This window comes from Tympanuchus pallidicinctus, unplaced genomic scaffold, assembly GCF_026119805.1.
Source record: "Tympanuchus pallidicinctus isolate F22 unplaced genomic scaffold, pur_lepc_1.0 scaffold5, whole genome shotgun sequence".
In the NCBI taxonomy this organism is placed as follows: domain Eukaryota; kingdom Metazoa; phylum Chordata; class Aves; order Galliformes; family Phasianidae; genus Tympanuchus; species Tympanuchus pallidicinctus.
Window position 1 is genome coordinate 28,444,347 of NW_026294769.1, and position 13,595 is coordinate 28,457,941.

The 13,595-nt window shown below is 35.2% G+C and overlaps 1 long non-coding RNA gene across 1 annotated transcript in view; it reads left to right on the top strand.

The window, feature by feature from the left end:
• Positions 1-11,964, top strand: part of LOC128090821 (uncharacterized) — a 65,876-nt gene extending 53,912 nt beyond the window's left edge. The window contains exons 2-3 of the long non-coding RNA XR_008211102.1: positions 8,327-8,415; positions 9,071-11,964. This is a non-coding gene — a long non-coding RNA (uncharacterized LOC128090821). The remainder of the gene's footprint in view (positions 1-8,326; positions 8,416-9,070) is intronic.
• The last annotated feature ends 1,631 nt before the right edge of the window (positions 11,965-13,595 follow it).

Sequence of the window (13,595 nt, forward strand, 5' to 3'; positions counted from 1 at the left end):
ATGTTGCCCTATTTCAGGATAACTGTCACCAATTAAAAAATGATCACGTAAATGATTTGTCTAGTAGGTTTTTTTTTTAAAGTTGAGAAGATACTCCTAACTTGGACAGGATATACTTTCAGTACAACATTTTCAGTTTATTTAGTCATCTAAAAACTAGGAAAATCCAGGAGTCAATCAATTTCCTGTTTTGTAACTCAGTGATTTTTTTCCAGTTTCTTTCTTTAGTCTCTCACTTCATGTCCTTTTAAAGTGAATCTCTGGAAAAATTCCTTACAAATAAATTTTGGAATAATTATTCTATATTCTAGTCTTTTTTTTTTTTTTTTTTTTTTTAAGCTTTTTGTGATTCCTTTTATCAGGAGGAAGTTTGTACTCAAGAGAACATTAATTATACTAATAGCTTGAGAGCTGAAATTCAGTTACGGACAAGATGGGAGGCATGTTTCAGTTCTCCACATTCCTGAAACAGCATTTTAATTCCATCACTTTCTGAAATGCAATGGCTGGAGTTTCAGTGTTATGCCTATCTTCAAATGCTGCTTTGCTGTTTAGCAGATGCTTCCTTCTACTGTAAGAACTGTTTCCTCAGAAGTCTCTTTCTTGGTTCTCATAGATAGTTCTCTCCCTTCTCTGGGAAATGCATATGTCTTGGAAGATATTGTTCAGGTCTGTGGTATCCCTGTGAACTCAACATTTCTGAGTTGGCCTACAAATACCTACAAATGTAGAAGAAAAGCTGTGCAGTGCCACTTAACAGAGTAGGACATTATATTAGATGTACATTACATTAGATAGTGTACAATTTATAAACAGAAGTCAGTTCTTTTTTTTCTGTCTGAAAGTGAAATTAAAGCATTAATTTTTGCTCACTTTTAAAATATATGATTGAATTTGACAAATAATTTTCAGTGCAAGTGAGTGCTTGCTACTTGCCTTCACCTAGTCTTTGGCTACTAATTTGTTCATAAAACAGGAATTTTGGATGTTTAAAATATTTAGCACAGGAGACAAGCAGAGGTTTTAGATTATTATCTGAGCTCTTATGAGAGGAGATTTACTTTAATTTCTTTTATTTTTAAAGGCTGTTTTCAACAAGAAACATTCATTCCAAGATAGAACGCAGAGGAAAGGCCTTAAGTGCCATCAAAGAAATTTGCCTTCATTGTCTTCAAAGGATGCTACAGCATGAAGAATTTTGAAAGCATGTTACTAAATAAAGATATTACTCAGCATGTATTTGCATTATTTTTGCTTGTGCTTCTCAGCATGTTACACAACTATAGTGAACTAAGACTTTTTAGGTATTGCAATGGAACAGTGATAGCAAATAGAATGTGCAGCTAAGGAGGGGCTGACCAAAGCGTCATCGGTAAAACTTACATCTGTTCTGATGTCCAAGGGATCCTGTGGCACATGGGATTACCAAGCCTTGCTAAGTTTAAAGTACAGTAATCCTCTTTTGTGCAGTAACACGTGTAGATTCTTTATAACAGCTTAGATGGTAATTAGCAGGGGATTTCGGATTCATTGACTGGATACAAATATAGCATCAGGAAGGGAAAGACCTAGGCAGCAGTTCTCAAATGAGAGGACACTAATGCACTGGGCATCACAACTTTTATGGGGTCGGCAGTGAGCAGGCAGAATTTCATTTTTGCGTTGATTGTTATTGGCATTTGGGATTACAAACAAAGACAAAGTCTTAATCAGAAATAGACAAAGACCATTCTGGGTAGGAGAAGTTTTGTGTTTAGATCTATGTTTTTCTGATATTCTGTAGCTGAGACATAAATCCATCAGGGCTGTCACTCTAGCTGCTTGTGTCAGCAATTGCTGTTCTGCTTTTTGAGTATTTGGGGAATTAGCTGTTGATTCAGCTTTATTAAATTAATGTGTTTTGATATGCCTTACAAAAATGAGTCTTGCATGAAGTGAGAGAGTGAAATGAGTTGAGCTGCTTCCATCTCACCTTGTTTTACCTGGAGACCTTACTACTGTAGTTAAATGAAAGGAAATGTAAGTTTTTACTATTTTCACTGCTCTAGAAATCAATGTATTCACCAAATGAATCTTACCGAAAATGCATTGGCTTTCTGCTTACAAGTTTTCTGCGTTTCAGTTATTCATTAATGAAATATTACATTATACTTTTGGTTTTCATTGCCAGCTAGCCAAGTTGAGAAAATGCAGAAGAATTTGCAGGATGAGGGCCTAAGAGTGTAATGAAAATCCTTTTAGTTTTCTTTTACTGCTTGGGAGAAATGTTATTTTTGTAAGGATGGGATTCATATCAGCTGCAAATGCAATCTCGCATCCTAGAGATAGGAACTGAAGGCATATTTTTATGTGACTGTGAGTTCAGCTGTTGGTTTATGTGTTGGTTGTTTCATGCATACTTTCTTGTCAGAAAATCAAGAAGCTAGAGTATGTAGCCTTAGGTTAGAGCTGGTTTTGAACAGTAGTTTGAATTTAAAGAAATATCATTAAAAATTTATCTGAACTGACATTTTTGACTTTTTTTTAAGAAACAAGTTTTATTTTGTCTCTTACTTTGACTTGTAGTTTGATAGGTTTGTATATCCAGGAATACGCTTTGGCATCTGATTCTTTTTGTAGAATTGAGTAAATGTTTTCGTTAAATAAACATTCCACAAGCATGTGAAAAATTCTCTCTTATTCACTGCCCTGTCCACAACATATCAATGGAGTTTTTTTACAATTAAAATGTTATCCTGTTTTTCATCAGCATGTTTATATTTTACTGAAAGTTGTACATCACATCACATTCTTTTGCATTCATTTCTCCCCTTCCCTTTCTTTCCAAAGCACTGAGTAAGGAATCCTTCTTGTGGCTGCTCCTTGATGAACTCTGAGGAGTCTCATGTTTCTCATTTTTACAAAAGTATCTTTCTCTGTGCTAGTAGAGCTTTTCCTTGTTTTTAGCAGAGCCCTTAAAAAGTGCACCAAGAAACATTTCAATAAATCTAAGACTGAAAGTGAAAGAGAGATGACTCAGTCTGTAGAAAAACTTGATTTCTAGTTCAGCTGCCAAAATGAAATAGTTGGTCCATATGTGGTCCAAATAGCATACATGGAAATGGGCCCAAATGTTACTGTTATGTTAAATTGCCAAGTCCTGTCTTGCCAGCAAAGGCTTTTGGCAGTGGGACAGTGATGGGACTCATTCAAATGGGGAAGTGCTGGACTTCGAACTCCCCTTTCCAATGGATTTGGTTTGAGCATTGACTAGTTACTAGTCACAATGGCAGGGCAGCAGCTGCTGAGTTTAAGCCCCAAAGGTTCACATTAGTTACTTAAATAATTAAAGCAATTGGTTTTTGGACACATAAAGACCATGAGCAACTATTTCTCCTCTTTTCTTAAGCCAGATGTAAATAAACACTATACAAGCCTCCTACAGAGCCATGCAAAATAACATATCTCAGGATGGGCTTTTCTTCTTTCAAGCTGTCTATCTTATACATAAATGGTGCAATATTAAATAGCTATTATATATATTGTTTAACAGGGAATCAGATACATCTCTAGCTCTCAAGTCAAAAGGTACATCCAAGAATAAGTCTTTCCATTCCTGTGTAAAAGTTAACTATCCTACCATCAGTTTTGTCAGTCCTGATCTATATATTTTTTCATTTCTTTTTCATTTCAGCCAAAATTATTCTGTGTTTTTAAGACCCAATTTCACAGATAGCTTCAAAACATCTGAAGTGGCATTTTTAGATCATGAACTAGTTGCAGAATGTTTTGACCTACTTCTGTAGATGAACTCAATAAGTCTCAAAGGAAAATAAATGTTGTCTTCTATGAATCTTAATAATATCTATTTTGGAAGACACCCTTTATTTATTTTTTTACAGTATATATGTGGGTTTTTTTTTTTTAAGTCTGTATTTAAAAGTTATATAAATGAAAAGAGAAGATAGAAACTTCCTTTCTCTGAAACTCCTTGGACAACAAATATTTGAGTGCAAGGTGCAACTGTTATTCCAATACTTTCTCTATGTTTGTGTTACCACTTTGTGTTCTATTTGTGTTGCAGCTTGCCACATGCATAGTGCCTGTAATTTGCTTGGGATTTAGGGCCCAGAAGAAATACTAATTCATTATGTTGACAAGACATACTAGAATTATTTCATCTGTGATGAAATTCCTTGTACTCTTACTGTTTCTTCCTGATGTCCGATTAACTTAAAATGTCACTGAACATTTTTGCTTCCATCATGACTTGCATGGTTCTTCTGAGATCTTGGAGTGTTTTAATCATGTTTATACATTCTCCTTTTTCTCACCGTCTTGCTTTAAATTGATTTTCTTAATGAATGCATATAAGCTTGTAAGCAAATAGAGGGTGGCAGGGTAAATTGTGGGGTAGTCATTTCTTTTGTTGCCGTGCAATTCTGTTGGCTTCAATTCCTTGTTAACTTTGGTTCATGTAACCTTTTCTCTTACTCTGTGTGACTCACAGGCTACATAGAATTGATGGGGGAGTGATTTCAGACAATGACCTCATTTTTACACATATTAGTTCTCAAAAAGAGACAGCAATCAACCTGTGTCCTACAAATCGAAGAAAGCTGTGGGGTTTGGGTTTTTTTTTTTTTTTTTTTTTTTTTTTCTTTTCCTCTTTTACTGCATCATAGATATGACAAAAATTAAAAAGATATAATGCCAAAAGAGAATAATCTAATCTTCCAATACTGCCAGTGTGTTTTGCCTGTCAAATATGAAACCTTGAAATCTCATCGTGTGCCATTCTTTTAGTTCTCTTCTGTGTGCAACATAATCCAAAGTGAAATAAATTGACATGTAAACCATTTTTTTGTAAGAAAGTTTCTACTTATTTGCTTATGTGAAGTTAATCAGACATTGATTTGTTTGCAATGTTCAAGTCTTAGCTTTAGACACTAACAGAGAAACATTACTGTACTTGGAGGACATCTTAAAGGTTTACAGTGAAGATACTTTGAAGCTTAAGAAAGGAAGTAAATATTTTTCATATTTTAAAAATATTTAAGATGTTAATATGAATTAAACTAGTCCTTAGTTTTGGAAGTGGTCTGACTTATTGTAGTCTAAAGTGGCATCAGTATTAATAAACTATAACAGGAAGGAATTATCTGAATCTTTGAAATTTGATATTTAATTTTTATATGTGCCATAACTCGAGTATAGAATCATGAGTGCATTTCATACTTAATTTACTTAAAGAAAGAATAGATACCATGGTAAAAATAGTGATTTGTTGCATTATAATGATATTCATAAAAATATTTTTAAACGGTAGCGCTCTATTTTGTAGATAAAAAACTTCAAGAAGCTGTAGAATTATAAAAAGAATGACACCAATGATAGTAAATTATGTTGTGCAAGTCTGTAAGGATCAATTTTTTACAAGGAATAATTATAATAAGACACTGACAGAAGAGTAGAGTGTTCTGGATTTCTGAAGAAATAATTGATTGACTCAATGATAAATGAGCATGTGTTATGTCCTGTGAGTTGACACTGTCTCTGTTAAGGGTAAATTCTGTTAACATGTTCAGCTTTAATATCAAAGGTTATGTCTGCCAGAATTTCCTAACATCTGTGGAGGTTTAGTTTTTTAATAGAGAAAGAGGCTAGTGAGAAATTAGCATTCTTTTTGTTTTTCCTTTTACCATCTGATATCTTTCTATTGTTCTCTGTAGGCAGAATCTGTGGGTGGATGGTAAGACTTTATCCTGACCAAGACAAACGGAGATGCAATTACAAACTTACAACCTGTGCTCTCCTCTCTCCAGCTATGGGAAGGAGCATAGCCATGCTGAGGCTGAGAATGAAATCCACTTTCTTGTCTCTTTTTCTTCTAAATATCTCTGAATCGCTGAGAGGGCTGGTTAATTGCGCAGCCTTGTTCAGAGAGGTGCCCGTGACTCTCTTGTGTCCTTCACACGCAGCATGAGCCAGTGTCCTAGATGAGAGGAGAACAATGCCAAGCCCTTCTGTGGGAGACTGGCATTGCCAGAGGCTCTCTGAACATGCCACCAGCCTCAGTGCATGTCTTTCCTAATTCCTCTTGAGGCTTGATTTGTAGAGGCTTCCTCTCTCTTACATTCTTTTCTTTGCAAGACTTTAATGCAGTTGCCCTTGATCTCAGAAAATGAGAGAAAAATCAGGTGAATACTTTCAACGTCGTGCAATGCTGGAAAGCACAGATGATTTATTATTGTGTATACTTCTTACACAGGTTATATGTTGGCTTTTCTGTTGCGCACAGCACAGCCAGGAGATGATGGATAAGAATTATTTTCTTTTCTAATGAATTCATGCTCCTTAGGAGGAGGGAGAATAAAACTGATACATTATGAGCACAGTATCTGTAGTTGCACGTATGTTGCTCTGAAAGTAATGCCTCCTATTTATTTCCCTGGAAAGCACAATAGGTACAAAGAGCACAATAACTGTATTTGATAGAGAAAATCCTGAGCAGCAAAACACTGTTTTACAGCATAGCCATCATCAGTACGTATGTATTTTCACCAGTGATAAACAAGAGCCTGAATTTCACACGCATAAAAATCTGCATCAGCGGAGGTCACCCTTTGTTAGCACTGCAGATATGCACCACCCACCACCTTACCATGCTCACATCCACTGTTTGATCTCCACAAATGTTCAGCAAGCACTGATGAATATCAATGGGCACAATTTTTTCAGCATGGAGGAATTCAGTGACATGTCTTTTTTTCATATATACTTCATGTCACATGCCATTTTGTCAGACTTGCCCCTCTGCTGCCATCTGTTGCACAGCAGCAAAATGTAATGGAATATTGGTGGGAAGGTTCAACCCCAACTGCTATACCACCAACATAACAAAATAGGAGATATTACTTTTGGACCAGCCATTGTATACACAGTTCTGTAAGTAACTTTACACATCAACAAATTTTTCTAGTACTTGAGAATTGTTTAACCTGCTTTAAATGTCTGAGAGAGATGTTTGTTGTGGTGTTGGAGGATGAAGAGTGCTTTTGTATGGTAGCTAGAGAAAATCACATTACATCTATTATGTAAATACTATGAAATCCAATTAGAGGAAAGATATTGGGAGGGGAAATATTAAGAATTTCCTTTCTCAGAAAACAGGTAAAACTCTTCATCAAGGATCTTCTATTCCAGTGAAACTCTCTCTGATTAGTTTAATTCTGGAATAATGAGTCTTTGCCTCATTTCTAAATCACAGTAATGACGATACTGTAGAGACTACAGAAGAATGTACTAAGTATTTCATAGAAAGTCCTTTCTAAAACTTTGCTATGAGCTCAGAGTAGGAATGTATTTTTCAGTGTAATGTTTTTCTTGAAAATTAATATGTTTCAGCTTTGCATTCAGAGGATTCTGTTGCTTCAATATAAAAAATCCTCACTGGAGAATAAAACCTCTCTATAATCAGTTTCTAGTAATCCCTTGTTAGGTGTTGTTATGCCAACACTGAACTCAACTGGCTACTCTGCCTCATACTTAATGCCAACATGCAGAGAACCATGTATAAAGCCTTCGTGTTAGGCAATATTTTTGTAAATACATCAGATGACAGTTGATATCACAAGTAGGAAATCACATTCCTGAATTTCACAGTTGGTTGAGGCAGTTGGGCTGTTTCAGCTTGGAGAAGAGAAGGCTCTGGGGAGACCTCAGTGCAGTCTTTTCAGTACATGAAAGGAGCTTACAAGCAGGACTGGGACTGTGTGGGTTTGAAGGTCTCTGCTTGCTAATGCAAGACAGAGTAGAACTTCCTTCTTTTACTGGGCCTAATTATTTGGCAAATACTCTTGTACTAATTTGCAGAGAGGAAGATGTGTTATGCCTGAGATCTGCTTGTTTGCACAATTGCTTTCACTAACATATGTCTAAAATATTTATACTTGCTTATACTAACAACAGGAAGTCAAATCCTCCCTTTGGAAAGCTCTGAGGTCTAGGAGTCAGTGTGAACAAGTATGAGGCACCTTCTCTGTGTTAAAAGTCCAGCCTTATGGACCCCATGTTTTGTACAACTGCTTTCTGATTTCCCAATTGGAGTTATATAACTATATACATGTGCATACAGGTAGTGGCTGGATATTTCTTAAGGTTAAACAAAAATAACCATACAAAATAAAGAAGGCAAAATAATGCTATAGAAAAATCCCATCTACTGGTCCCCAGGGACTGAAATATAAAAATTGTCTAAAATATTAAGGGGATAATAATTTTTTTTTTTTTTTTTTTTTTTTCCTCCTTCTAATTACTAAGATCTTTTTACAAATTCTATCTACAGAGCACTGATTCACAGCACTATTGACTAGGAAAGGAATCTTTTGCATCACAGTGACCATTCTGTAGGCATAAGGGATTAATAAATTTTTGGTGAGTAATAAATCACTTTCAGATGGGAATGTGTGGATTTGTAACTGCTTACATTCTAATTAGAGAGTCATTTAGATTCAATGACTGCATACAATTGTGGTGTTCCCTTATCTAATTTCTCAGACCTATGCTTTAGATTGTACCTGAAACTGCACCTCCTACATTAAACATAATTATAAATCCCACCATTAATGTATTTCCCATGGAATTTACAAGGTATCTCAGGGGAATGCTACAAATCCTTTAAGTAAAAAATACCACAATGCAATAAATAGCTATTTTTAATGGCATTTAGTATTTCCCCAAGATGTAATGTCTCACAGGACCTGAATCCAGCAGAGACTCTGATTAGCCCTAAATACTTTACAAATCTGCTTCCACAAGTTGTGTGTCACTCTTTCCCCAGAGACATTTGAGATTGTTCTTTTCTTAGCATAGTGGCTTCACTCAAAAGACTCTTCCATTTGGTTTATCAGGAGGTCGTGGGAGAGTTTTCTGACTCTTTTCTAGCCTGTTCAGACAGTGAGTTGAATAATCGCCATTGGTGTGCTAACTTTCAGAAAAGTTTAGGTTAATATTTATCTTTGGTTGTGATACTATTCCTTTTTATTGTAATCACTTAATCTAACTTTCTGCTATTTCTCTCAAATTTCAGACTAATGATACAATCTTCTATTGTGTACTTATTGCCTGGGCACAAGCAGGATCTATGACAAATACTACTCCAGAAAACTTCTTAGCAATACTTAATTCTTGTTTAGAAAGAGTAAACACACTCGGAGACGTATGAGTCACTTATGAGAAGATACATAGTTTTAAAAGCACTTGAAAGAGTTGGAAATCACTGAGGTAACAGAGATAAAAAATATATCTCCAGTTTTTGGTATCGTCTAAACATCATAGCTGCATTATAACTAAGTTATATGTCACAAACAAACTGATGGATAACAGAATAAGCGAAAAACTCCAGTCACAGCAAGAGGGGAATACAGAACTGAGGATGTTAATTCATCATTCAGTGCTGTTTAATGACTCATATTTCACCCCATGATACTTAATCACAATGAAATGCTGCAAAGATGCACTGAAAAAAGTGGGATAATAGCTGACTCCCAGTGAATTTTCAGGTTGTTTTACTGGAAGTCAATCATAAATATTGCATAAAAAATGTAAAAAATGATAACAATCTAAGTTTCTCTAGTGATGATTATTGAAGCTATACAAAAACATTAAGTATGCTTTTAGATTTCCAGGTTTCAGTCTCTTGTGAAATACTTTTGCACATCTGACAAACTTCTTGAGTGTCAAGTACAACCTCATGTTTCTGTATTCCTTTTCAAAATATCACTGTGTTGATTATCAGCATGGAGTCTACAGTGCAGAAAAGAATGAAGGGATAGTATGGCAGAGAACACTTTTTCATTCTTTGAAGGAAAGAAGAAAGACATTCTGTTAACAATGGATCTCTCCACACACAAGGCAAAATGTTCTTATACTATTGTGGATTCAAAAAGTTTGTGGATTTTTCATCACTTGCATGATGACTACAATAAATAATCATGGAACTGGCCCAGAAATTTAACGTATTTCATTTTAGAAGCAATTACCAATGGATCATAACCAAAAATGGCAATATTGCTGACAAAAGTGTATCAGTAGTGCTTTTTGGAGGAGTGGAGAAGAAGAGGAAGTGCCCTTTCTACTTTCTTGAGAAATGAAGGTTAAATAAAGATGTTGGAGGAAACAATTTAAGTGTTATATAAGCTATATTAATATTTAAATGGTACTTCTATACTTCAAAGGGTTTTTATCTTGTTGACTGTCACTGAACTTCCAAGAATCTCTTTTTCATATATTTAATGTTTTGGGTGGATGGGTAATTTGGCAAATCACAAGATATGGATTAAGGCAAAATCCTCACAGGGGTATTGACATTAAATTAAATACTTGGGAGTTAACATAGGTGTCAGACAATAAGCTGGAAACTTGTAATAAAGAATCAAGATAAAATCTTACAAATGTTTAACATTATGCTTGTTCCCACATGTAAGCAATGTTACTGCAATTATTAGAAAAACTTCAGTGACTGCACCTGCATGTTTTTTCAAAAATGGACCTTAATTTTTTTCAAGTTTCAGGAAGGTAGAAAAAACAACCATATCTACAGAAAATTTGAAAGGGAGCTACAAAATCTGAAAACAAATCTAAATAGATGCTGGATATTTTTTTACTAATTGGTGGAGTTGTTCAGCGTTGGAAAGCATCATTTTTTCTTATTAAAAATTAATTCTATTTATTACTTTGAAATATAAAGCAAGTTAAATGAATAAATATGCAGAACTTTAAACTTTGAATTATTTACTATGAGAAGTCCTTAGGAGGTACTGGAGCAGTTGCTGTTTGAAGGTTCAGTTCACTCAGATAATAAGAGCTTCTGGTGGTTTGGTAGATATTTGGAGGAAAATAAAACTGGCAACAGGCTTGAAGATATTTTTCTGTCTTCAGGCTGCTAGAAATGTGGCACATTTATTTAGAAAGAAGGGAGGGATAGGGAGACAGTTTAAAAGAAAAAAATATAGTAGATAAACTAATGCTCCATTTTCAGCATCTCTCAGCTTGAAATACAATGAAGCACATAATGTCCCTGTAGCTACAGCAGGCTTCCTCATAAATACTGGTGACATGCTGAATCTTTTAAGAAAAGGGATGGAAGTCATTAGACTTCTCATTAATGGCATGGCTCTTGGATAAGAGACCTAATGACTGCTGAAGCATGAAAAGACACCCTAGCAACTGCTGATCTTCTGAAGGTTTCTTCCTCCCCTGCTATTTCCATTGGACCTTTTCTTTATAAACAGAGAGGAACTTGAAGTATAAGATGTAGACTGGTGACGTGAAAGATGTAGGACCTAAGCTGCAGCTTCTCACTGATAGTTTTCAGATCTCATTCAGTAACATGAAGGTTTTTTTTGCGTGTGCAGTCCTATAGATGCTACAAAGCATGGAAACCAGAGTGCTTTAAAAATTGTTTCTACAGTCTTTGATTTAAATCAGTTTTTCTGATGTCTGTGACAGATGGTGAAAACTGAGATAACACCACAACTGCGTGAGGCAGAAGTAAATGTAAATTTAAAATGACTTAAAGTGCTTGCAAAGATTAATTACAGTATAGAGATATGCATGCCATAGCTGGCACAGTCTCTCTATATCATACGTAAGTATATTTGATTATATAAGTTCAAAAATAGCTTTTATGCAGTGACTAAGATGCCTTTTTATTTTTGATATGCTTTAACTTTCATAAATTCCTTTGATGTAAACCAAACTCTACTTTCTGTGTATCAGCCGTATGACTTATTTGGATATTTTGTTGTAAAATGTAAGAAAGAATATTCTGCTTCAGCTGTACTTTAACAACCTGGATCATTCTTTATGTGCTTGCTTACAAATAACATCAATGCCACAGCAGGATGAAGAGTTAGTACATTTTAGCAAGAAACAGGGACACCATTTTCCCACTTTCTGCATTAAAAAAAAGCAGGTAGGTTGCCTAGGAGAGGACTGCAGGTACAAAATATTTTATGGTAATGAAGGTTATGAATTTGCAATAAATCAGATGTTCTAGGATTACTATTTAGTCATGCTCTCCTTCCTAAATGTAGTGCAACTTATTGCATTAGAAAGAAGGCAGTGACAGATACATAGAATAAGTCCTGTGAAAGGAAAAGAAGGATCACTGCTTACCAATTAACAGCTTTCTATTTGAAAGGAAAACATCTATTTTGAAGACACTAGGTATGGAAACACTAATAACAGTCTGAAGCGGTAGAAGGACATAAAATCTTTGGGAATAGCCAGGATGTTAACTTAGAAAAGCAACTGCCTTGCTCTTAGTTTCTGTTTTCTGTTGTTCCTGCATGGTCAGCTTCCTGGTACCCTTACCTCTAAGAAATAGGCCAAAGGGTGGCATTATCTAAATTAAAAAGAATCTTGTTTATATGTTTATTTATATGATCCAATGTTGCTTCTTGGCCAGAGCTCCTTTGCATTGTGAGTAGTGTTAGCCATTATTCTCTGGAGAGTGGTATCTGAAATTTCTGGGCTTGGGAAGGGGAAAAGGAGGTTATTTACCCTAACAGTTATCAGTCTAGAGCATGGGAGAACTGGGAGATAATCTCCAGGATCTGTCCTAGTGGTACATTTTTTGAAATGTACAAATATCTGCTGTTGTCCCAAATTTTCCTCAGAGACCATTCTTATTGTTGGGATTTCAAAGAACATAAGGTCAGTGTCCTTACAGGGGAAAGTTGAGTAAGCTGTACTTTTTTTTCTTCTACCATAATTGCTAAATTATTACTTGCAGACAGTTATATTTTTGGAGCAGGTTCAGAAAAAAAAGTAATAGTAGAATGATAGAGGTCACAGTGTAGCAAGGCAGCTTTCTATTTACTTTTCAGGATAGTACCTAAATGTGAGTTTTCTGTGTTTTTCCTATGTATACTACAATTCACAAGTTATTTTGCTTCCTGAGAGATAACAATTTGTTTATCAGTTGATGCATCAGGAATTAGCGTGATCTTTTTTTTTTCATGCATTTAGAGGGCTACTGCTTATTTTTTTATGAACATATTATTAAAATTGCTAAAAATATATATTGCATTAATCTGATCTACCATTTCATGCAAAATGACACATATTTTACAGCTAATTGGTTTTATTTAAGTTTAAGAGTTCACATTGTCTTGCACCTAGTGATGTGCACCTTTTTCTTCCCTCTTCTTTCTTTGCAGAAAAAATCAAGTGTTTCCTCAACCTTCAGGATGAAGATTAAAGACCCTTAGCCTGTATATTTAGACACGCAGTCATTTTAGTGCAAATATAGGTGCCAAACAAGGATGCAGAAAGCATATTAACTATAATATGCTCTATCTTGCTATTAAAACAGCTATCTTGTTGGCTCAGGGAACAGGGCTTTGTTTAGCATTCCTCTACCACACTGTATGGCATACATGCTAAGCATGTTTATCATAAGCACAAACAAATTAACTCCTACAGGAAACACAGCACAATTGATTCTGAAAGTCACCTACAGAGATAACCTAGTCAAATACCTCTGGTCAAAGCAGAATCATCTAAAGCTGGTTGCCCTGGACCACGTCCATTTGAATTTTGACTGTTGT